Source organism: Pantherophis guttatus, chromosome 1, assembly GCF_059756535.1.
Source record: "Pantherophis guttatus breed Tessera chromosome 1, ASM5975653v1, whole genome shotgun sequence".
Classification (NCBI taxonomy): Eukaryota; Metazoa; Chordata; class Lepidosauria; order Squamata; family Colubridae; genus Pantherophis; species Pantherophis guttatus.
In genome coordinates, this window is record NC_142063.1 from 14,428,283 (window position 1) to 14,453,306 (window position 25,024).

Consider the following 25,024-nt stretch of genomic DNA (forward strand, 5'->3'; position numbering starts at 1 on the left):
ACATCTGATCCTCAGAGTGGTTAGATCTGGCCCAGAGGGACTCCCTGGGAATAGCGAAGAACTAAGAGGTGGGTTTCAGCAAGTTCTGACCAGTTCTGGAGAACTGGTAGCAGAATTTTGAGTAGTTCAGAGAACCGGTAGTAAAACTTCTGACTGGATCCGCCCCCATCTATTCTCTGCCTCCCAAGTCCCAGCTGATTGGGAGGAAATGGGGATTTTGCAGTATCCTTCCCCTGCCACACCCACCAAGCCACACCCACAGAACCGGTAGTAAAAAATTTTGAAACCCACCACTGAAAGGACTGGCCCATAGTGCCTCTGCGTGGCTTCCCCCAGCCTCCATTTTCGCTGGCAGAGGGCTGCAGGAGGCCATCGCAGCCGAAAACGGAGCCTCAGCGAGTGATGTTGAGCTGGCCATGCCCACCCTGGGCACACCCACCCTGGCCGTGCCACCCCCAGCCCCCAAAGTAAAACATAACCCTGATGCGGCCCTCAATGAAATCGAGTTTGACACACCAGATTTAGCAAAAGACTTGTTGTGACCCAGGCCCAAGTAGGTAGTAATCGTCGCAAACAGTTCCAAAACAAACAGACTTTATTAGAACAGCTGAGAATTAACTCATTCTCAGCGTAGTCCAAGCTAAATGAAAACAAACTCTTCATAACACAAATTCCTCAGTCTAATCACCAACCTTGGTATAATTAGGCAAACTGCCAAAGGCTTCTCTTGGCAAAAGTTCAGAAACAGAAGACACCAACAAGAGATAAGTGCAGCAAGACTATCAACGTTGTTTTCCGACAAAGAGCCCAAGAGCCGTTGCTGGTCTTTTAAGCCTTATGAAAGGGGCCAATCATCTCTTGGCCTTACTCCCAAGTCGTCCTTTTTGCTTTAGCTGCTCTTGACTTCTGGCAGCTCTTCTCATGCGTGGACTAGGAACAGGCTCCTCCTGTTCCTCTGTCAGCCTCTGGAGGCTCCGAAGTCCACACATCACTCCCTGATGGCCCTGGCCCTATCTCTGCCTCCGACGCAGAGCCCTCATCCGGGCCTTCCCCAGGCTCAAGGACTGGCCCATGGTCTTCCTCGGCCTCATCTCTGTCCGACTCCGCTGCCAGCTCCACAGGCTGCTGGTGGACCACAACAAGACTGAAATAGCCTAACAGCCAAACTGTCTTCTGTCCATTTCCTACTGAACTGCATATGGAGGAATCTGTAGGTCAAAGAAAGGCACCCTAAATTAGAAAAAGAAAAGAAACTCTAAATAACAGTACATTTAGTCCTCAACTTACAACTGTTCATTTAGTGCCCGAAGTTACAACGGCACTGAAAAAAGTGACTTATGACCATTTTTCACACTTAGGACTGTTACAGCATCCCCCATGGCCACGTGATTTACACTTGGATGCTTGACAACTGACTCATATTTATGACCGTTGCTGTGTCCCAGGATCATGTGATCCCCTTTTGTTTTGTTTTTTTGTTTTTGTTTTTCAAAAAAGTTTTTATTTTTATTTCTCATACACATATTTACATGTACAGTCATTTATCCACCATTTTTCATTCATCTTACCTTTTAACTTTCAATTTTTGCTTATTCGGGGCTGCTCTTTTACCATTTACCTTTCTTTATTTTGCTACAACCTTTCTTCTTCTCCTCCCCTTCTCTTCCTTCCTCTCTCCTCTTACTTTCTTCGTTCTTCCTCTCCTTCTCTTTCCTACTTCCCCTTCCCTTCCCCCACTCTTCTCTTCTTCCCCCTTCTAACCTTCTCTCCTACTCCTCTTTCCTCTCCCTTTTCTTCCTCTCCTTTTCCCTTTCTTCTCTCTCTCTCTCCCTCTCCTCTCTTCTCCCTTCCTCTCTCTCTCCTCCTACTTTCTTCGTTCTTCCTCTCCTTCTCTTTCCTACTTCCCCTTCCCTTCCCCCACTCCTCTCTTCTTCCCCCCTTCTAACCTTCTCTCCTACTCCTCTTTCCCCTCCCTTTTCTTCCTCTCCTTTTCTCTTTCTTCTCTCTCTCCCTCTCCTCTCTTCTCCCTTCCTCTCTCTCTCCTCCTTCCCCTCTCTCTTCTTCTTTCCCTTTTCAGTTCAGTCTAGAATGGTGTTCGAGCAGCCCCGATTTTCTATTTATCTCTATTCTCATTTCAATTTCTTATTTGATTAATATTTATACCTATTTCATCATTTGTGTACATTTTTATAATAATCTCACTTTTTCTCTTGTGATCCCCATTTTGCGACCTTCTGACCAGCAAAGTCAATGGGGAAGCCAGATTCACTTAACAACCGGGTTACTAACTAATCAACTGCCTCAGTAGTGGGTTTCAATTTAGTTTGCTACGGGTTTGCTCGTGAGTCGCTTCTGCGTCTGGGCAGGTGGGCAGAGCCTCCTGCCACCACCACTACCTGTTTGCCTTATCCGGAGCAAACCGGTAGCAACCCACCCACCATTGAACTGCAGTGATTCACTTAACAAATGGGGTAAGAAAAGTCGTAAAATGGGGCAAAACTTACTGAAAAAATTTCTCACTTAGCCACACAAGTTTTGGGCTCAATTGTGATCGAAGTTACAATGCCTCTGAAAAACTGATCACCAGTCCTTGGACTTTTTTTTTTTTTAATTTGATTTATATGCCGCCCTTCTCCGGAGACTCAGGGCGGCTGACAATGCGTTAAGCAATAGCCTTCATACTTTTGTATATTTATACAAAGTCAGCTTATTGCCCCCACAAACTGGGTCCTCAATTTACCTACCTTAGAAAGGATGGAAGGCTGAGTCAACCTTGAACCTGGCGAGATTCGAACCTGCAGTAATTGCAGGCAGCTGGTCTTAATAACAGGGTGCTTTAGACCACTGTACTACCAAGGACTTAATAATTATTGCAGCATCCCTACAGTCAAATGATCAAAATTTACAGGTTTGGCAACCAGCATGTATGTACAATAGTTTCAATGTCCAGAGCAGTCGTGGGTTGCTACAGGTTCGCCCCAATTCGGGCGAATTGGTAGCGGCGGCGGCGGGAGGCTCCTTCCACCCGCCCGGATGTCTCTGCACATGCACAGAAGGGTCGAGCGCAAGCGCACCCACGAGCGAACCAGTAGCAGCCAAAATTGAAATCCACTACTGGTCCAGGGGTCTGGTGATCACCATTGGCGACTTTCTCATCTGGCTTCTGATAAACCATGTCAATGCGGGAAGCCAGGTTCATTTAACAACCGCATGATTCACTTAACAACTCTGGTGATTTGCTTAACAGTAGCAAAAACAGTCGTAAAATCGGGTGTATAACTCACCTAACAGCTTCCTTGCTTAGCCACAGAAAGTCTGGCCCCCAATTGTGGTCGTAAGTCAAGGACTGACTACCTGCATATTGCTTCTTACAGTTGCTACCTCACACTTAATGGTGAACTTATTTAAAAAAAAAAACTTTGTTTTAACTGATTACAGCAGAATGAGATGAAGGAGGATGGGAGCAGGAGAAGGAATCCTGCAGCCAGCCATTTTTACAAGCAAATAGAAATTGGGCGAACGTTGTGATTCCCAACTACCGACATTGGCATAAACAATTCAGTTCAGAATAGAGCTGGAAGGGATCTTAGAGGTCTTCTAGTCAAACCCTCTCCTTAAGCAGGAGATCCTATACCCATGATGGCGAACCTATGGCATGGGTGCCACAGGTGGCACGCGGAGCCATCTCTGCGGGCACGTGAGCCATCGCCCTAGGTCAGCTCCCGCGCGCATGCCTCCCGCCGGCCAGCTGACCAGTCTGCGGAGATACGCGCGCAGGTGTGTGTGGGCCTGGGCGGGGGGGGTGTCTTGTGTACATGCACGGGGGGTCAGGAGGATGTGGCGCATGCCCCATGCCCCATTTTGGCCTAGCAGGCCTCCCTGAAGCCTTCTGAGACCAAAAAAGGTGTGGAGGGGGCACGCACATGTGTGGCAGGGCGGGGGGAGCACAGGGGGTGGGGGAGTGGGGGGTGGGGGAATCACGCATGCATGCGCAGGGGGAGGGGAAACACGGGGCGCATGTGCATGCACAGGGGGGCAGGGCACGCAGGAGGCATTGCATTGTGGGTGTGGGCACGCACGCACTCTCTTGCCACCTGAGGAAAAAAAGGTTAGCCATCACTGTCCTATACCATTTCAGACAAGTGGCTGACACAATAAGTACAACTTAATCGACACATTAATTGACACATTAAGTACAATTAAACACACTAAGTACAACTTCCCCCTTTTTTTTAAAAAAAAAAAGGCATCTCAAATAAAAATCTTTTCCCGCTGATAGAATTAGGGCCTTTACGCAGTTGCTGCCAAATCCCCTTTTTAAAAGCTGGAGCTTTTAAATCTGGCACAAGATTTGAAATCTCTCTTTTTTTTTTTTCAAACACAAAAAATTCACTCAGGCAACTTAAACTGTAATCCTAATAACATTTGATATATTTAATTTGTTCCAACAAATGTTGACTGGTTTGTTTTTTTTGGGGGGGGGAGGAATGGTGGTGAAGATTTTGCATTTGTTCTTGTTCCTTAGTTTCTTCAGCTTTGTGTAAGAAATTATTATTATTATTATTATTATTAGTTAGACTTCTATACCGCTTCATAGTGCTTTACAGCCCTCTCTAAGCGGTTTACAAAGTTAGCATATAGCATATTGCATATTAGCCTATTGCCCCCAACAATCTGGGTCCTCATTTTACCCACCTCGGAACGATGGAAGGCTGAGTCAACCTTGAGCTGGTGAGATTTGATCCGCTGATCTGCTGAACTAGCAGTCAGCTGAAGTAGCTGCAGTACTGCACTCTAACCACTGCGCCACCTCGGCTCCCCAAAATATAGTATTTGAGGGGGAAACTCTTTTTGAGCAAAAGAACAATACCAAAGCTTTAGCTGGATTTTGCCACCACCCTAATATGTGCTTTTTCTGTTCCTGTGGTACTTTTCCTTTCTGATTAATGTCCTATTCCTGCCAGCAAACCAAAACCAGGAGTAATTCCAATTTAAGAAAAAGAAAGTGAAAAGAAATTGATGTGAGGTTTTAAAAGCACTTTCACAGAAATAAATAACTACGGGTACTCCTCAACTTACGACCACGATTGAGCCCAAAATTTCTGCTGCTAAGCGAGACCGTTGTTAAGTGAGTGTTGTCCCATTTTGTGACTTTTCTTGCCCGAGTTGTTAAATGAATCACTGCGATTGTTAATTCAGTAACACGATTGTTACTGGTTAATCTGGTTTCCTCACTGCCTTTGTTTCTCGGAAGGTCACAAAAAGGGATCACATGACCCCGAGACACTGCAACCCGCCATAAATATGAGTTACCAGGCATTGAATTTTAATCACATGTCCATGGGATGCTGCAACGCTCATAAGTGTGAAGAACAGTAATAAGTCACTTTTTTTGGTGCTGGTATAACTTTGAATGATCACTAAATGAATGATTGTAAGTCAAGGATTACCTGGTACAACATTATTCTCACAAATGATAAATGAAGAATAGAGGAAAAGGGGGAAAAAATAAAACATGCTAAACACACACGCACATATATACTTCTTTGACTTATTAAGACTTTTTCCCCCTCCTCCTCTTCAATCATACTTCTTGGTTGTTTGACAGGAAGCAATAAATGCATAAAAAGCCTCAATCCGGGAAGGTTCCAAAAGTCCTCAATTTACAACCATGATTGAGACCAGAATGTCGATAGCTGAGCAAGGCCATCGTTAAGTGAGTCATGCTGATTTTATGACCTTTTTGGCCATAGCTGTTAAGTGAATCACTGAAGTTGTTAAGTGAATCATGCCATCGTTAACTGACTGGCACCCAATTTTGCAACCTTTTTGCCACAGTTAAGCAAATCACATAAGCTGTTAAGCAAGTCATATGGTGATTAAGCGAATCATTTCCCCCTTGATTTTGCGTGTCGAAAGTGGGCTAAGAACAGTATGGGTTTCAAATTTTTTTACTACCGGTTCTGTGGGCAAGGCTTGGTGGGCGTGGCATTGCTTGGTGGGTGTGGCTTGGTGGGCATGGCAGGGGAAGGATACTGTAAAATCTCCATTTCCTCCCCACTCCAGGGGAACGTTACTGCAAAATCCCCATTTCCTCCCGATCAGCTGGGACATGGGAGGCAGAGAATAGATGGGGGTGGGACCCAGGGGTGGTTTCCTCCCAGTTCGGCCCGGTTCGGCCGAGCCAGTAGCGGTGACCATATGACATCACCGAACCGGTTCTCTTTGTTCAGGAGCTGGGCCCTCCTGCTGACCCCCCCATTATTCTTACCTTTTATTTGGTCCCGCCCCCAATCTATTCACTGCCCCCGAGTCCCAGCTGATCAGCTAGAAGGAAAAAAACTGTTTAAACTCTTGCCACAGGGCTTCAAAGGGCCGCCCTACAGCTGATCAGAGTTAAAAGGCAGTGTGGTAGTAGACCAGTGCGCTCAAAAAACAAATGGGTAGACCGGTACAGCTCTGCAAGCAGTTAAAAGCCTGGTAGACAAGTACCTCTGATAAATCCTAAAGAATTGTCACATGACCATCAAACCATGCCCACAAAATAAGCCACGTCCACAGAACCGGTAGTAAAAAAATTTAGAACCCACCCCTGGTGGGGCCAGTGAGAATTTTTACTATCGGTTCTCTGAACTACTCAAAATTTCCGCTACCAGTTCGCCAGAACTGGTCAGAACTTGCTGAAACCCACCTCTGGCTAAGAACCTCATAAACGGCTATCACATGACCCTGGGATATTGCAACCATCCCAAATGCATACCGGTTGCCGTGGTCCCAAATTTTGATGACCTGACACGGGGGATGGTATGACAGTCGCAAGTGTGAGGACTAGTTGTAAGTCACTTTTCCTCACTGTAGTTTGAACGGTTGCTAAATAAATGACCGTAAAGTCAAGGACAACTTGTAATGAATTGGCCGAAATCAACCGATTTCAAAAGATTCAAAAGTATATCAGAAAAGTTAAGGAAAAAATAGAGAGACGCTTGGCACCAAAAGAATCACAATTTAGGATCCCTGCCAACATATGGCAAGAAACACTGCACAACTGAACCACCTGCAGCTGTTTTCCTTCCCAATTGCAATTAAAAAAAAACAAAGTTAGCTGGGCAAGCTGGCATTTAATTACGCACCAGGCCACTTGCCGCCCCAACGTTGATGCCTTGTGGGAAATTTACATCTTCGCAGAATGCAGCCGCTTCCAAGAACAGCTTTGAGATTCTCTTCCTACCTGCAGCTAGGTAGATGTTAGCTTGTAAACTTTTTCGAGAAGAAGTTAGCCAGCTTAACGTCAACCTAGCTGCAGGTAGAAGATTCCGCCTTTGTCCATCTTGGTCTTATTCCCAGCCTGGAAATAACTTTTTCTCACCAAGTTAGCCAACTAACTTCTACCTAGTTGCAGGTAGAAGATTTCGCTTTTGTCTTATTCCCAGCCTGTTGCTAAATTTGTCTAAGTTTCTGTTTAACAGAATAACGGAGTTGGAAGGGACTTTGGAGGTCTTCTACTTGAGCGAACTAGAATAGAACAGTCTAATGCCAGGCTGGCACAAATCAGATTTTGTGCAGACTCATTAACTAACACATGTTCACCATTCTTCTGAAATAGCAGTACAGGTTTCCCTCAATTTACGACCACTTAAGAGCCTTGGTAGTACAGTGGTCTAAGGTACCCTGTTATTAAGCTGGTTATTAAGACCAGATGCCTGCAATTACTGCAGGTTCGAATCTCGCCAAGGCTCAAGCCTTCCATCCTTTCTAAGGTAGGTAAATTGAGGACCCAGCTGTGGGGGCAATAAGCTGACTTTGTATAAATATACAAAAAAAAAGAATGAAGGCTATTGCGTAGCGCATTGTAAGCCGCCCTGAGTCTCCGGAGAAGGGCGGCATATAAATCAAATAAAAAACAAAAACAAAAACAAAAAAAACTTAGTGACCAAAGTCATGACGGACCTCCCCTGAGCTAAAACTTGGATTTGAAATTCTAATGTCCTCATGGTCAAGTGGTCGCAGTTTGGGCGCTTGGCAGCCAGCCTGCCTTGACAGCTATTTGCAGTGCCCCATGGTCATGTAGGAAATTCATGATGTTGTGGGCCAGAAACCAGTATTTACTTACAGCGTCTGGCAAAAAACCCCCACCCGTGGTGGACAGTGGGTTCATTTAACGACCGTTGCAAAAAAAGGTAGCAAAATCAGCTTTTAAAAATGTTCCCTTTTGTTTTATTTTGAAATGTTTTTTTTTTAAAAAGTAGTAATCCCACTTGTTCAGTCATTCAGTTCCTTCCTAGTTTCAAAGAAAGAAAGAAAGAAAGAGAGAGAGAGAGAGAGAGAGAGAGAGAGAGAGAGAGAGGAAAGAAAGAAAGAAAGAAAGAAAGAAAGAAAGAAAGAAAGAAAGAAAGAAAGAAAGAAAGAAAGGGTCAAGCTATTCTCCAAAGGTTGTCCTGAGGGCAGGACAAGAAGCAATGGGTGGAAACTAATCAAGGAGAGAAGCAACTTAGAACTAAGGAGAAATTTCCTGACAGTGAGAACAATTAATCAGTGGAACAACTTTGCCTCCAGAAGTTGTGAATGCTCCAACACTGGAAGTTTTTAAGAAGAGGTTGGATAACCATTTGTCTGAAGTGGTGTAGAGTTTCCTGCCTAGGCCGGGGGTTAGACTAGAAGACCTCCAAGGTCCCTTCCAACTCTTATTCTATTCTATTCTATTCTATTCTATTCTATTCTATTCTATTCTATTCTATTCTATTCTATTCTATTCTATTGAAGGAAGGAAGGAAGGAAGGAAGGAAGGAAGGAAGGAAGGAAAGAAAGAAAGAAGGGAAAAAAGAAAAGGAAAAAGAAAAAGAAAAGAAAGTGGGAAGCAAAGAAAGCAGGGAGAAAGTTATGTAGACAATTAGACAAAAAACCATTAGTTTTTCCCTGCTGCCATCACTCTGCTAAACACCTAATTCCCACAGCACCGTCTTATGTCTTAGGATATTTACCCATGTTGTATGGCTATAATATTATGATCCCTCTCATCTTTCCTGTTACCTGCTCCTGTTGGTATCTTAGAATTATATTACTCTGTTCTTTGTATGTATGCCAAGAGCTTCTGGACCGGAGACAAATTCCTTGTGTGTCCAATCACACTTGACCAATAAAGAATAAAGAATATTCTATTCTATTCTAGAAGCTTTCCCCATGTAAGCAACTCCCTCAAAACAGGTAAAGCGGAAAAAAACCATCCCGTGATGGAAATCTTGCAAAATTGCAGCCGGTTGTTTTGGTTCTATTGAGTCCTGGATTCCCTGCTCTCTTGTCTTTTTCTTAATGATGCTTAAGGAATTTTAATAGTCCTCACGAAGCCTCTTATTGTGTCACAGCTCCCCAAAGGGGTGTGGTGGGGGAATTAAATCCGAGCGATTAGGGGAAAGGCCTCCAGTCGCTCCGAGCAGCTCTTTGTCAACTAACCCTTTCTCGATGGAAGGGAAAGAGAGAGGGGGGGGGAGGGAGAGACAGAAAGAGAGAGGGAGGAAGGGGGAGGGGGTAGGAGAGATAGAGGGAGAGAGGGAAAGGGAGAGAGAGAGAGAGAGAGGGAAAGAGGGGGAGAGGAGGGGGAGAGGGAGAGACAAAGAAAGAGAGAGAAAGAGAGAGAGAAAGAAAGAGAGAAAGAGAGAAAGAGAGAGAGAGAAAGAGAGAGAGAAAGAAAGAAAGAGAGAAAGAGAGAGACAAAGAAAAAGAGAGGGAGAAAGAGAGAGAGAAAGAAAGAAAGAGAGAAAGAGAAAGAGAGAGAGAAAGAAAGAGAGAAAGGGAGAGACAAAGAAAAAAAGAGAGAGAGAAAGAAAGAGAGAGAGAAAGAAAGAGAGAGAGAGAGAAAGAGAGAAAGAGAGACAAAGAAATAGGGAGAGAGAGAGAAAGAGACAAAGAAAAAGAGAGAGAGGAAGAGAGAGAAAGAAAGAAAGAAAGAGACAAAGAGACAAAGAAAAAGAAAGAGAGAGAGAAAGAAAGAGAGAGAGAAAGAAAGAGAGAAAGAGAAAGGGAGAGACAAAGAAAAAGAGAGAGAGAGAAAGAGAGAAAGAGAAAGAGAGAAAGAGAGAGAAAGAGAAAGAGACAAAGAAAAAGAGAGAGAGAGAGAAAAAAAGAGAGAAAGAGAGAAAGAGAAAGAGAAAGAAAGAAAAAGAGAGAGAGAAAGAGAGAGAGAGAGAAGAAAAGGGCAAAGCTGTATTTTCAATACCTTCCCCCCCCTTCCCATTTGTGTGCCCATGCACAACCGGTGTTAATTTCCAGCGCTGGAACGCCGAGATGTCAGCCTAATTAGCAGAAGGGAAATAATGGGACGTTCATTAAGGTAGCATAATACAGCTGATCAGAGGCTCTGAAGTTTGACCACATGTAGTAATTTCACTTTGTTTTTCCGGCTTTTCTTTTCTTTTCTTTTTTTTAATGAGGGCCAGTTGCATGCCAAGGAGAGGGCAGAATTAATACTCAGTGGGTGCGGGAGTTTAGCGGGGTAGAACCACCCACAGACCGAGTCTGGGGAATGGGGAATGGGGGGGGGGGGAACGACAAATTATATTAATTTCTCGGATTTCAAAGCAGGGAACTGATCTATTCGGCTGACAAATGTTGACCCACGGGAAAATCCATGGGGAACCAGAAGAGGGAGGGAGACAGGGGCAAACCATGGTTAAAATTTTGTGTTTGCCACTTAACCATCTTCTATTTCTTGCTTTTTTTCCTTCCCTCTTTTTCTTGCTCTCTTTTCCTATGTAAATCAATATCTCCAGACCAGAAAAAAGGAAGCTACAAATTCTTTCTACCTGATTTAGATCAGGACTAAGCAGAATTAACAGAATAACAGAGTTGTTATGCTCAAGCAGGATACAGGTAGTCCTTGAGTTACGACCACAATTGAGCCCAACATTTCAGTTGCTAAATGACACATTTGTTCAGTGAATTTTGCCCCATTTTACAACCTTGCTTGCCACCGTTGTTAAATGAATCACTTTCAGTGGTAAAGCTAGTAACACATTTGTTAAGTGAATCTGGCTTTCCCATTGACTTGGCTTATAAGAAAGTCGCAAAAAGGATCACAGGACCCCGGGATACTATGACTGTCACAAATAGGAGTCAGTTACCAAGCATCTGACTTTTGATCACGTGACCACACCGTTGTTACAACCATTGTAAGTGTGAGAGTGGTCTTTTTTTCAGTGCCGTTGTAACTTTGAACAATGAGTAGGCCGGAGCGCCGGAAACCCGAAGACCAGCTAGACGGTGCGAGCATTAGGGGGGCTATTCAGCAGGTTCTGACAGGTTCTGGAGAACCGGTAGCGGAAATTTTGAGTAGTTCAGAGAACCAGCAAATACCACCTCTGGCTGGTCCCAGAGTGGGGACGGAATGGAGATTTTGCAGCATCCTTCCTCTGCCACGCCCACCATGACACACCCACAGAACCAGTAGTAAAAAAATTTGAATTCCGCCACTGGTGCGCATGCCTATTTTTTGGGCATTTTTCAGGCCGCTTCACGCTGTTTCTCGGGCCGTTTTCGGGTTGTTTTTTGGGCTGTTTTTGGCCTGAAAAACAGCCCGAAAACGGCCTGAAAAATGGCCCAAAAACCAGCCTGTTTTTTGGCTATTTTCAGGCCAGTTTGCAGGCTGGTATGCAGGCCTTTTTCGCATGTGCGCGCTGGAAACCAGAAGAGTAGCTGGCACGTGTACCCACAGAGAGGGCTCACCATCACAGGTATAGGGTTTCCTGCCTGAGTAGGGGGTTGGACTAGAGGACCTCTAAGGTCCCTTCCAACTCTGTTATTCTGTTCTGTTCTGTTCTGTTCTGTTCTGTTCTGTTCTGTTCTGTTCTATTCTGTTCTGTTCTAGTTCTCGGCTTGCAATCATTCATTTAATGGCCATTTGAAGTTACCAAGGCACTAAAAAAGTGCGTTATGACTGATCCTTGCACTTACGACCATCATAGCATCTCCACTGTCACGTGATCAAAATTTGGGTACTTGACAACCAGCAAGTATTTACAACGTCCCAGGATGATGTGATCTGAACCTTCCCAGCTGCTTCCAGCAAGCAAAGTCAATGGGGGAAGGTGGATTTGCTTAACAATGGCAGTGGTTTACTTAGCAACGGCACTGATTTGCTTAACAATGGTGACTCACTTAACAACCGTGCTTAGCAACAACATTTCTGGTCCCAATTGTGGTTATAGATCAAGGACTATCTCAGTAACTGCCTCTCTCTTGCCAGACAAAAGGTTTGAGGATGTTATGTGCCATAAAATGTCCTTCTGATTAACAGCTTAACAGCTGCAGTGATTCCCTTAACAGCTGCAACAAGAAAGGTAGTAAAATGGTGCAAAATTCACTTAGCAACCATCCCACTTAGCTACAGAAATGTTAGGCTCAATTGTGGCTGTAAGTTGAGGACTACAGTATTTCCAGCTCAGGGTTGAAATGAGGGATCCTTGGCAGAGGTGGGTTTCAGCAGGTTCTGACCAGTTCTGGAGAACCGGTAGCGGAAATTTTGAGTAGTTCGGAGAACCGGTAGTAAAAATTCTGACTGGCCCCGCCCCCATCTATTCTCTGCCTCCCAAGTCCCAGCTGATCGGGAGGAAATGGAGATTTTACAGTAACTTTCCCCTGGAGTGGGGTGGGAATGGAGATTTTACAGTATCCTTCCCCTGGATTGGGGTGGGAATGGAGATTTTACAGTATCCTTCCCCTGGATTGGGGTGGGAATGGAGATTTTACAGTATCCTTCCCCTGGAGTGGGGTGGGAATGGAGATTTTACAGTATCCTTCCCCTGCCACGCCCACCAAGCCACGCCAATCAAGCCATGCCACGCCCACCAAGCCACGCTCACAGAACTGGTAGTAAAAAATTTTTTTAAACCCACCACTGCTTACACCATAAAGTGCCATGTAGGTAGAACAGTAAAATATAACTACGCCTCCAGCATTTTAACCATCTCTCTAAAACGCATATCGGTCAAAGTCGTATTTTCAATCTGTGCCATGCCCATAGAACCAGTAGTAAAAACAATTTGAAACCCACCTTGGTGGTCTCTGAACACTGATGATGTTACCTAATTTGGGTAATGAAACTTCTACAAGGAGTCAGCCAAGCTCTGAGAACACCAAGGACCCTCTCCAATGTCAGGCTGCTGGCCATAATTGTCCAGATAGTCCTCGAAATCCGACCACAACTGAGCCCATAATTTATGGTTGCTAGCCGAGACATTTGTTAAGTGAGTTTTGTTCCATTTTACAACTTTTCTTGGCTGCATTTCTTAAGCGAATCACTGAAGCGGTTAAAGTAGCAGCGGACTAAACCGCTGTTAAAGTAGCACTTAGCTGCCAGCTGCTTGCAATTACTGCAAGTTCGAATCTCACCAGGCTCAAGGTTGACTCAGCCTTCCATCCTTTCAAGGTAGGTAAAATGAGGACCTGGATTGTGGGGGCAATAAGCTGACTTTGTATAAAAAAAAAGAACACCACTTGGGGGGGCGAAAGCCCCACTAAGCAGGTATATACAAAAGTGTGAAGGCTATTGCTTAACGCATTGTAAGCCGCCCTGAGTCTCCGGAGAAGGGTGGCACATAAATCGAACCAATAAATAAATAAATAAATAAATAAATAAATAAATAAATAAATAAATAAATAAATAAATAAATAAAGCATCTGAATGTAAATCATGGGACTGCAGAGGTCATCAGTGTGAAAAACGGTTACTGTTGTAACTTCGGTCACTAAGTGAACTGTTGAAAGTCAAGGACTACCGGTACAATTGTGGCCACCCGTTTGATCTTTTATGGAGTCGTGGGTGGATTCCCACTGACATTAAACTTGGAGATTTGCTTGCTGGATTAGCTTCAGACGAGAGGCATGAACCGCTATGGGAAGAATTTTAAACCTGTCAATCTGGACATGGGAGAAAGTGAACAATTGCCCTGCCCTTCTCCTCACCGAATCACAGCGAAAAAGAAAAATAACAATAACTACCACAACTCTGGGTTGTTTGCGGGGCCACGAAACTTCCGCAGAAAGGATGCGTCCGTCCCATTTTAGGATTCCTTCGCCGCGGCGGAAAGGTGGCCCCGGCGTACTCATTTGAAGATGATCCTTAAGTGATTAAAATTTAGGGATTAGCCGGCGAAGAAAGGCAGGATTAAACTCTTTGCACAGCAGAAGGAAGAGCTTAAAGCTTGTCCTGAAAGCCGAGGGGATGATGGACCAGCATAAAACAAAATCTTCACGCCTTCTTCCTTCTAACGGATGGTCCAGATTGAGAGGAACGGGAGCAGTTTTCCAAAACTAACTAACTAACTAAACATTCTTGGGGGGTGTGGGGTGGGGGTGGGGAGGGGGTGATGGTCCTCCTAAACCTAAAGAAGATGGACATTTTTCGGTATCTGGGATCCCATCTCCAAGGCAATGGGCGACATCAACGGCGAGGTGTGAGCAAGGGTGAATGCAGCCTGGATGCTGAGCCTGCTCCCTTCCCTATATCTCCCTATTCAGTGAGGTAGACTGCTATTGTATGCTGAGGCTCTATCTGGGCAAACTGCTGGGAATGAGACTGGGTGTAATGCAGTGATGGGATTCAGCTGGTTCGCACCACTTCGGGAGAACCGGTTGTTAACTTTCTGAGCAGTTTGGCTTGTTGGAAGAAATCATGAGGGCAGAGAAGCGGTTGTTAAATTACTTGAATCCCACCACTGGTGTAATGTGATGGGTTATCAAGCAAACTTTTCAGGACCCGCTGTAATTCCGGACCGTCATTAATTGAACTGTCATAAGTTGAGGACTAGCTGTAGCACGAAGGGGCTGGATTTAGAAGCAATGAGACCTAGGTTCTTGTCCCCACTCAGCTATGGAAGCCAATTGGCTAATTTGGGACAAGCCCCTCCTTCTCAGCCTAAGAGCCAATCAGGAGTAGCGGAGAAGATATTTGAATAGGAGGGGGAAGATCCAGGTTCAAGTCTCCCTTCAGCCCCAGAAGCTCATTGGCTGAGTGGGCCAGTCTTTCTTCTTAGCCAGAAAAGTATAGGAACTATTTTTGACTCACTCTTTAACTTATATTGGCTGTCCTTTAGATTTCTAGGTGTCAATTTTCAGGATCATTGCTAAGAATTCTGGGAGATGAAGTCCACAGACACCTGCACTGTGCCAGCAGTGAAGTACAAAGAAAACTTTGCATTTTTCTAAATTTTGCAAATCCGTTCATCAATTATAACTTTAGAATGTACATTGGGGACTAGGCTGTACATAAATGCATATATTCATGAAAATAACGTAGAACAGAAGTACAATGCATTAGGGAAATTTATTTGCGAAAGCCGTTTAGATTAGGCAAAAAAGCAATCAAAATGCATGTGTGGAGAACTGTGCCCAAAATACATACAAATGCAACTTTTTTTTAAAAAAAGAAACTTTTTTTGATGACTATAAGGCGACACAGCAGCAAAAAAGAAGAAATGTGAAAATCAAAATTGATAGTACCTTGCCTACCATTATGAGTTTAATGAAAAGAAGGACCAGGGGAGACATGATAGCAATACCTCAGGGGCTGCCACAAAGAAGAGGCAGTCAAGCTATTCTCCAAAGAACCTGAAGGCAGGACAAGAAGCAATGGATGGAAACTACTCAAGGAGAGAAGCAACCTAGATCTAAGGAGAAATTTCCTGGTCATTATCCAGAACTGGAGACGAAAAGATATTTCAAATAAAGTTGGCAAATCTCTTGCTGCTCTATTTATCAGGACTCACAGTAAGTATTAACTCAGCGGAAATTCTTCTCTCTTGGGAATAAACCAGTCCCACTCCCAGCATTTGCCTGGCGCTGTTGTTTTAAATCTTCTTGTGCCAAAGAGACCTCTGTTTCCAATAGAACAGAATACAGGTAGTCCTCGATTTATGACCACAGCTGAGCCCAAAATTTTCACTGTTAAGCAAGACCGTGGTGAAGTGAGTTTTGAGCCATTTTATGACCTTTCTGCCACATGAATCACTGCGGTCATTAAGTGAATCCAGCTTCCCCCATTGACTGTGCATGTCGGAAGCCAGCTGGGAAGGTTACAAATGGCAATCACATGATCCCAGGGACAGTGCAACCGTCATAAGTACATGCCAGTTGCCAAGCGCCTGAATTTTCTTCATATGACCATTCGGACAATTATGAAAACCAGTCATAAGTTGGCTTTTTTTTTTCTGTGTGGTAACTTTGAACGGTCACTAAACAAGTGGTTGAAAGTTGAGGACTAATTGTATTTGTAGCCCAGGATTTATGAGAGCACAATTTATGGGAAATGGGCTTCCCAAATTACCAGGAATGGCTGAATCCCATTTCTGGGCATGAGGAAAATGATTGTCACATTTTTCCCCAGCCTGCTTAGTTTTAAGAAGGTTTCTCCCAAAATGGTTTCCCTTGCCAGTGTGGAAAGCCACTCCCCTCCTAGAAGATTGAAATATTTTGAGAAATATTTAAAAAGGCAGGATAAAATATTTCCCCTAAAAGAGAAATAAAAAATCTTGAGGGAGACAGAAACTCAAGAGCCCCAGCTCCCTGCCCCCAGCAGATATTTGGTGCCCATTGAGAAGGATTGGGCCAGCTTATCTACAAAACAAAAGACCTTCAGCTCCAGGGTGATGGGATTAAGACATGACCCTCCAGGACATAATAGGATTAACCCACTACCATTTAGCAGCAAGAGCTTAGTACATCTCCTAAGCACATTGCATCACCCTCCAAACTTCAACCCAACTTAGCTCAGACAACCTATAGAACCAGCTATGATCCCAACATAACCCTTACAACAGCCAATAGAATGCATGCTCTTGCACAGGAACAGGAAGCTCAAGTGCAAAGCCCAAGAGAAGGTATAAAAGCCCCTCACTCTCAACTCTATGCGGTCGGTTGCCCAGAATCACACGTGCTTGGTGATTCTGTTTCATCAATAAATGGACCATCTTTCCAATTAGCCTCCATTTTGTCTCCAGTGCTTTTCTTCTGGCTTGGAACTGAACCAGGTGGATATTTCTTCCAACACCAAGGTGCTGCCTTGGAATTTAGGTGCACCAGCTTGGAGAAAGTCATTTGAAGCCCCTTCTTCTCCCCACCATTTCTGGAGAGAGATGGGGAGGAGGCTCCTCTGAGGTCCGAACTGGGGTCTGGCTGCCCCTCTCCCAAACCTTTGAGGGCTGCCTTTGGAGACTGGAGTTTCTGAGCCAGGTGATGCCTCCTATTCCATCAAATCGCCTCAAATTAAATTAAATGCTGGCTTGGTCCCATTCAGTCCTTGGGAAGGGTTAGGCCCAGGCTACCCGTCTCATCGCGGAAAGGCCAAGCGTGGCCTCTGGCCCTGGGAAAATTGTGTACCTCTGCTAGAAGCTGCACAGTTATCAATACCATTTCTCAATTTCACACCAGTTCACATTTGGTCAGCATTTGTATTATACTGTCTTCAAGGTGATTAATCACTCTTTTGTTCTCCTTTTCTCCCCCACCCGCCCTCCCTCCTTCTTTCTCTCTTTCCTTCTCTCCTTTTGTCTTCTTCCTTTCTTTTCTTTCTTCCTTCCATCCTTCCTCCCCTCCCCTTCCCTTTTTCCCTTTTTCCTTCCTTCCTTCCTTCCTTCCTTCCTTCCTGCCTTCCTTCCTTCCTTCTTTCCTTCCTTCCTTCCCTCCCCTTCCCTTTCTCCATTTTTCCTTCCTTCCTTCCTTCCTTCCTTCCTTCCTTCCTTCCCTCCCCTTCCCTTTCTCCATTTTTCCTTCCTTCCTTCCTTCTCTCCCTCCCCTCCCCTTCCCATTCATTTTTCCTTCCTTCCTTCCTTCCTTCCTTCCCCTCTCCTTCCCTTTCTTCATTTTTCCTTCTTTCTTTCCTTCCTTCCTTCCTCCCTCCCTTCCCTTCCTTTTTTCTATTTCTCCTCCCTTCCTCCCTCCCTTCCTTCCTTCCCTCCCCTTCCCTTTCTCCATTTTTCCTTCCTTCCTTCCTTCCTTCCTTCCTTCCTTCCTTCCTTCCTTCCTTCCCTCCCCTTCCCTTTCTCCATTTTTCCTTCCTTCCTTCCTTCTCTCCCTCCCCTCCCTTTCCCTTTCTCCATTTTTCCTTCCTTCCTTCCCTCCCCTCTCCTTCTCTTTCTTCATTTTTCCTTCCTTCCTTCCTTCCTTCCCTCCCTCCCTTTTTTCTATTTCTCCCTCCTTCCTCCCTCCCTTCCTTCCTTTCCTTCCTCCCCTCCCCTTCACTTTCTTCATTTTTCCTTCCTTCCTTCCTTCCTTCCTTCCTTCCTTCCTTCCTTCCTTCCTTCCTTCCTTCCCTCCCCTTCCCTTTCCTTTCTTCATTTTTCCTTCTTTCCTTCCTTCCTTCCTTCCTTCCCTCCCCTTCCCTCTCCTTCCCTTTCTTCATTTTTCCTTCTTTCCTTCTTTCCTTCCTTCCTTCTTTCCTTCCTCCCCTCCCCTTCCCTTTCTCCATTTTTCCTTCCTTCCTTCTCTCCCTCCCCTCCCCTTCCCATTCATTTTCCTTCCTTCCTTCCTTCCTTCCTTCCCTCCTTCCTTCCTTCCTTCCTTCCTTCCTTCCTTCCCTCCCCTCCCCTCCCCTCCCCTCTCCTTCCCTTTCTTCATTTTTCCTTCTTTCCTTCCTTCCTTCCTTCCTTCCCTCCCCTTCCCTTTCCTTTCTTCATTTTTCCTTCTTTCCTTCCTTCCTTCCTTCCTTCCTTCCTTCCCTCCCTCCCCTTCCCTCTCCTTCCCTTTCTTCATTTTTCCTTCTTTCCTTCTTTCCTTCCTTCCTTCTTTCCTTCCTCCCCGCCCCTTCTCTTTCTCCATTTTTCCTTCCTTCCTTCTCTCCCTCCCCTCCCCTTCCCATTCATTTTCCTTCCTTCCTTCCTTCCTTCCTTCCTTCCCTCCCTCCTTCCTTCCTTCCTTCCTTCCTTCCTTCCTTCCTTCCCTCCCCTCCCCTCTCCTTTCCTTTCTTCATTTTTCCTTCCTTCCTTCCTTCCTTCCTTCCTTCCTTCCTTCCTTCCTTCCTTCCTCCCTTCCCTTCCCTTCCTTTCCTTTTTTCTATTTCTCCTTCCTTCCTTCCTTCCATCTGAAAGCATGAGGAATGAACTTCCTTAGTCACTTTCAGTTCACTGGCCTTCCTGCTGAAGCAAAACCAACTCTGGAGATTTCCCACCTTTCCGTCTTTAATAAAGGAAAATTGAAAACTCGGAGCCCCTCCATCCATCACTCAGGTGCAGAGGTGTCGGTGTGTGTGTGTGTGTGTGTGTGTGTCGGGGGGGGGGACACACACGGGGACGAGGCAACCTCTTGAGTCCAACTTCTCCTTTTACAGCTCTTGGTGAGAAATTGTTGTGCAAAAGTGGAAAAGCAGAAGAGAGAAGGACGGGGAGTGAATTAAATTAGTGAAACTTCTCTATAAATATTCAGACTAGGATGGGGTGGAAATGCCACAGAGAATGAAATTGGGAGAAACGTGTTGGCACTTTTTCCTCCTTAAAAGAGGATTTCTGGAACCCATCAAAGAGGACACAGGCCTGGAGCCAGTTCAAAGGGAGCTTCCATCTTCTCCTTCTCCTTTAGAAGGGTAAATTTAGGGCAGGTTTTTTGGCTGGCGAAAGCGATTTCTCTCTCCCTGCCTGCATTTCTAGAAAACCTATGGGGAAAACAAACGGAGAGATATATTAACATTCCCTGCCTCGTTTGTGCTTTGCTAGGCTGCATTTCTACTCAGAAGTAAATCCCAAGGAATTCACTTCTTCCCACACTAAGCAAGCAAAGGTACTAAATGCCTTGTAAATTACGGCATGGCCCACCCTGCCATGGTTGGTTTTTTTTTTTAAAAAAATCTCCTTTTTCATGCAAGCTGGCCCAGAGCTCACAGGATTGCCACCAGTATATTCTGTCTAAAAGATCACACTTTGCAAGCTTATAGAATAGAATAGAATAGAATAGAATAGAATAGAATAGAATAGAATAGAATAGAATAGAATAGAATAGAATAGAATAGAAGCAGAGTTGGAAGGGACCTTGGAGGTCTTCTAGTCCAACCCCCTGCCTAGGCAGGAAACCCTAGACCACTTCAGACAAATGGTTATCCAACATCTTCTTAAAAACTTCCCGTGTTGGAGCATTCACAACTTCTGCAGGCAAGTTGTTCCACTTATTAATTGTTCTAACTGTCAGGTGCTTAGTCCTAAATTGCTTCTCTCCTTGATTAGTTTCCACCCATTGCTTCTTGTTCTACTCTCAGGTGCTTTTAAGAATAGTTTGACTCCCTCTTCTTTGTGGCAGCCCCTGTGATATTGGAACATTGTTATCATGTCACCCCTAGTCCTTCTTTTCATTAAACTAGACATACCCAGTTCCTACAACCGTTCTTCATATGTTTTAGCTTCCAGTCCCCTAATCATCTTTGTTGCTCTTCTCTGCACTCTTTCTAGAATCTCAACATCCTTTTTACCAGGAGTCCCCACACTGCCTGTTTTGGATACAGGTAAGTACAGGGTGCGTGTGGAGGCTCGGGGAGGGTGAAAAACGGGCCTACTGGAAGTTCGGGAAGGCTGGAAATGGGCCTCCAGAGCCTGGGGAGTCTGTTTTTGCCCTCCCGGAGGCTCGAGGAAAGCCTCCAAAGCCTGGGGAGGGCAAAAATGCCCCCCTGCCGTGGTGCAGGAGGCCGACTAGGCCACACCCACCATGGCCACACCCACCCAGCAATTGGGCAGAGAACCCCTTGAAGAGACTTCCAAGGTCCCTTCTAACTCTGTTATTCTGTTATTATATTCCAGGGTTTTGTTTTTGTTTTTTTTTTCTTCTCCTCACCCTGAGAAAAGCTGTTCTTGATATTTGTACATTGATCTCCAGTTATAAGTAGCAGCCGGTTTTGTGGCTGGGAGCCTCACAGCACCACCATCACTCCCCCCTCTCTAAATGTACAATAAAAACGATGTAGCCGGGTAATCTAATTGTTCTCTGACCACAAGGGAAGTCTGGCTGGGGAGGCAGCAAGGGCAGTGGTGGGGGCGAGGATGTAATTGACTCATCCCGTCGCGAAGCTCCTGTCTCATTAACTGTCCTGTCTCGGGCTGCTGCTAATTGCTGTAATTAGTTTTCCGCTGACCAGCTGTTAAGCTCTTCGGCGAGGTTGTCTTGTTTTCCCCCATCTATGATTGAAAATCAATAAAGTAGAAAATTGCAAGAATACATATCGGGGAGGGTCTTGGAGAAAGCCGGGGTGGTGGTGAAAGGAAGCGAGAGGGCTGGGCCAAGGGGGGGGCACTCACTTAGCGCCTGGTCTGTGAAGATCTGGGGTTGCAAATGGGTTGCACTTATGAAAACTGGACGGGTTGGCAACTGGTTGCTGTAACGCGATGTTTCTCAACCTTTGGCAATATGAAGAGATGTGGATGTTCGATTCCCAGAATTCCCAAGGCAGATGGGGAATTTCAGATTGGATGACCCCAATGGCTTCAATGAGGCAATAATGATTTAAATTCCCTTGTCCAGAGCAAATGCCACCCTTTGGATTATGCCCATCTCAACTTTTATAGCTGCCCCACAGATTATGACATATTTTTTGCTCACGTCAAAGTTTCATTAAGCTTCCCAGTTCCCAGATCTATGTGTCTATTTCTCTCTCTCTCTCTCTCTCTCATCATCATCATCTATCATCTGTCTGTCTGTCTATCAACCATCTTATCTTCTACATTCATCCACCCATCTATTCATCCATTCATCCACCCATCTATCCAACCATTATCTATCTATCTATCTATCTATCTATCTATCTATCTATCTATCTATCTATCATCTATCTATCATCTATCTATCATCTATCATCTATACAGTATCTATATATCATCACAAACCTTTTCAATCAAATATTTATATCTATCTATCTATCATCTATTTATCTATCTGTCTATTACCTATCTATCTATCTATCTATCTATCTATCTACCTACCTATCTATCTATCTATCTATCTATCTATCTATCTATCTATCTCTTATCTATCTATCTATCTCTTATTTTTGGTTAGAAGTAGTGTTATTTCTTCTCTCCTCATTTAAGTACTTATCCAGATGTTGGAGTTCTGAGTATTGCTGGTTCTTGCTTTTGTAGTCACAGATGTGCTGTTTGAAATCTCTCGTGGGGTCCTTTTATTAACAAACTGGGTTGCTGCTTTATTCATTAAATATATATTTTAATCTTTAGGAATGCTTGTGGACAACGTACATTCTTAAAAAGAAAAGCAACCTCAGTGTAATTTGATATGTTCCCGTATCAAGATTGTCCCGTGCTTGGTTTTGACCAGCGGGTTAGAGCAGAGGGGTGCATCAGTCAAGCCAGATCGTGAGGCAATAATACACACTGACACGTTGCTATTTAGCTTGTGCCTGCCATGTTTTGTCTGTGAACAAAAGCACCTTGGTATTCCCAAGGCATTCAACTAAAACACTGCACAATGAGCAATCAATATAATCTTATGGATAATTGCTTCAGGATTCTTTATGCCGTGTTTTTTTCAAATGCTTTTCCTCAGTAAAATATTAACACAACAGCTCTTGAGGTCATTTTACGTCTGATCACAACAAACGCTGCTTTTTGAAAATGGTCTATCAAGCAGGGGGTGTAGATTTCTTGAATAAGAGGTCGAAAGAGATGTGAAGAGACAGGTGTCTATAAACCTCTGAACTGTAGGATGAAATACAGGTAGTTCTCAACTTACAAACCACAACTGAGCCCAAAAATTTATATTGTTAAATGAGACATCTGTTAAGTGAATTTTGCCCCGTTTTACGACCTTTCTTGCCACAGTTGTTTTATTTATTTATTTATTTTTAATTTGATTTATATGCCGCCCTTCTCCGAAGACTCAGGGCGGCTTACAATGTGCTCAGCAATAGCCTTCATCCTTTTGTATATTTATACAAAGTCAGCTTATTGCCCCCACAAACTGGGTCCTCAATTTACCTACCTTAGAAAGGATGGAAGGCTGAGTCAACCTTGAGCCTTGGCGAGATTCGAACCCTGCAGTAATTGCAGGCAGCTGGTCTTAATAAGCTTAATAACAGGGTGCCTTAAACCCCTGTACTACCAAGGCCCTGTTGTTAAGTGAATCACTTTAGTGGTTAAGTTAGTGACATGGTTGTTAAGTGAATCCGGCTTCCACATTGACTTTGCTTGTCAGAAAGTCGCGAAAGAGAATCACATGACCCCGCGACACTGCAACTCAGTGGGGTGGGAAAAAGAATATGGGGTGTCACTTATGAGCTGAGGAGTTGTTGCAGTGTGGCCCTGCTGTGTCCCCCTTAACAACCCATGTGGTCACTTAACAACCACAATGGGGCGAGTAGAAACTGTGATCGTTAAGTGGGGTGATCATGCGGGCATCTCGCTTAATGATCACCTAGGCTTATGGCTTGCTTGTGGTCATAAGCTGAGGACTACCTGTAAAGAGGGCAGTCACAACTAGCTGCTAGAAGCTCCGCCCCTTTTTATACCTAAAAAAGAGGCAGGGTTTGATTGCATTCTTGTGGCTGCCATCTGGATTTATTTGACACTTTCACCTCCTATGCTCATCCTTACTTTGGGCAGTTTACATCAATAAGTTTCACCTTGAACATTTATCAGGTTTCATGTCCCTGGTTTTATTTTAAAATTTATTTATTTATTTATTTATTTATTTATTTATTTATTTATTTATTTATTTATTTATTTATTTATTTATTTATTGGTTCAATTTATATGCCACCCTTCTCCAGAGACTCAGGGCAGCTTACAATGCGTTAAGCAATAGCCTTCATACTTTTGTATATACCTGCTTAGTAGGGCTTTCGCCCCCCCCAAAATATATATTTAAAGTATATTTATATATTTAAAGTATATTTATATATTTAAAGTATATTTAAAGTAAATATACTTTACGTTAATGTACAGGTAGTCCTCAACTTACAACAGTTCACTTAGTGACCATTCAAGGTTACAATGGGAGTGAAAAAAGCGACTTATGATTGTTTTTCACACTTAAGACCGTTGCAGCATCCCCATGGTCACATGATCAAAATTCGGAAGCTTGGCAACTGGTTCATATTTATGACGGTCGCCGTGTCCCAAAGTCGATGGGGAAACTGGATTCACTTAACAATCGTATTACTAACTTCCTAATTGCAGTGATTCACTTAACAATTATGGCAGGAAAGGTCATAAAATGGGGCAAAAGTCACTTGACAACTGTCTCGCTTAGCAACAGAAATTTTGGGCTCAATTGTGATCGTAAATCAAGGATTACCTGTTTATTAATATAGGAGAACAATTAACCAGTGGAACGGCTTGCCTTCAAAAATTGTGGGTGCTCCATCACTGGAGAGTTTTAAGTTAAGATCGGAGAGCCGTTTGTCTGAAATGATATAGCCATGATGGAGAACCTATGGCACATGTGCTGGAAGTGACACACAGAACCATCTCTCCGGGCACGCCAGCTGTCGCCCATTGCTCTTCTGGTTTCTGGTGTGCATGCGTGCACGAAGACCAGCTGGTTTTTCCATGCTTCCGGAAACCGGAAGAGCAATTCCCTGGCGCACATGCGCGTGCCGGGAAGCTGAGCTTCTGGTTTCCAGGGTGTGCATGTGAGCCGGCCAGTTGGTCTTCATGCAAGCATGCATGACAGAAAATGGAAGACCAGGTGACCAGTGCACATACGCGTACCGGAAACTGGAAGTTCAGCTTCCCAGCGCGTGCATGCGCGCTGGGGAGCTGCTCTTCTGGTTTCCAGTGCTTCCCCGTGAGCGTGCTCTCCTATTTTGGCACTCGGTGCCAAAAAGGTTTGCCAACACTGTGATATAGGATTTCCCACTTGTTCAGGGGATTGGATTAGAAGACCTCCAAAGTCCCTTCCAAACTTTGTTATTCCGAGAGAAGTTTAGAAGCAGTGGTGGGTTTCAATTTTTTTTACTACCGGTTCTCTGGGTATGGCTTGGTGGGCGTGGCATGGCTTGGTGGGAGTGGCTTGGTGGGAGTAGCAGGGGAAGGATACTGTAAAATCTCCA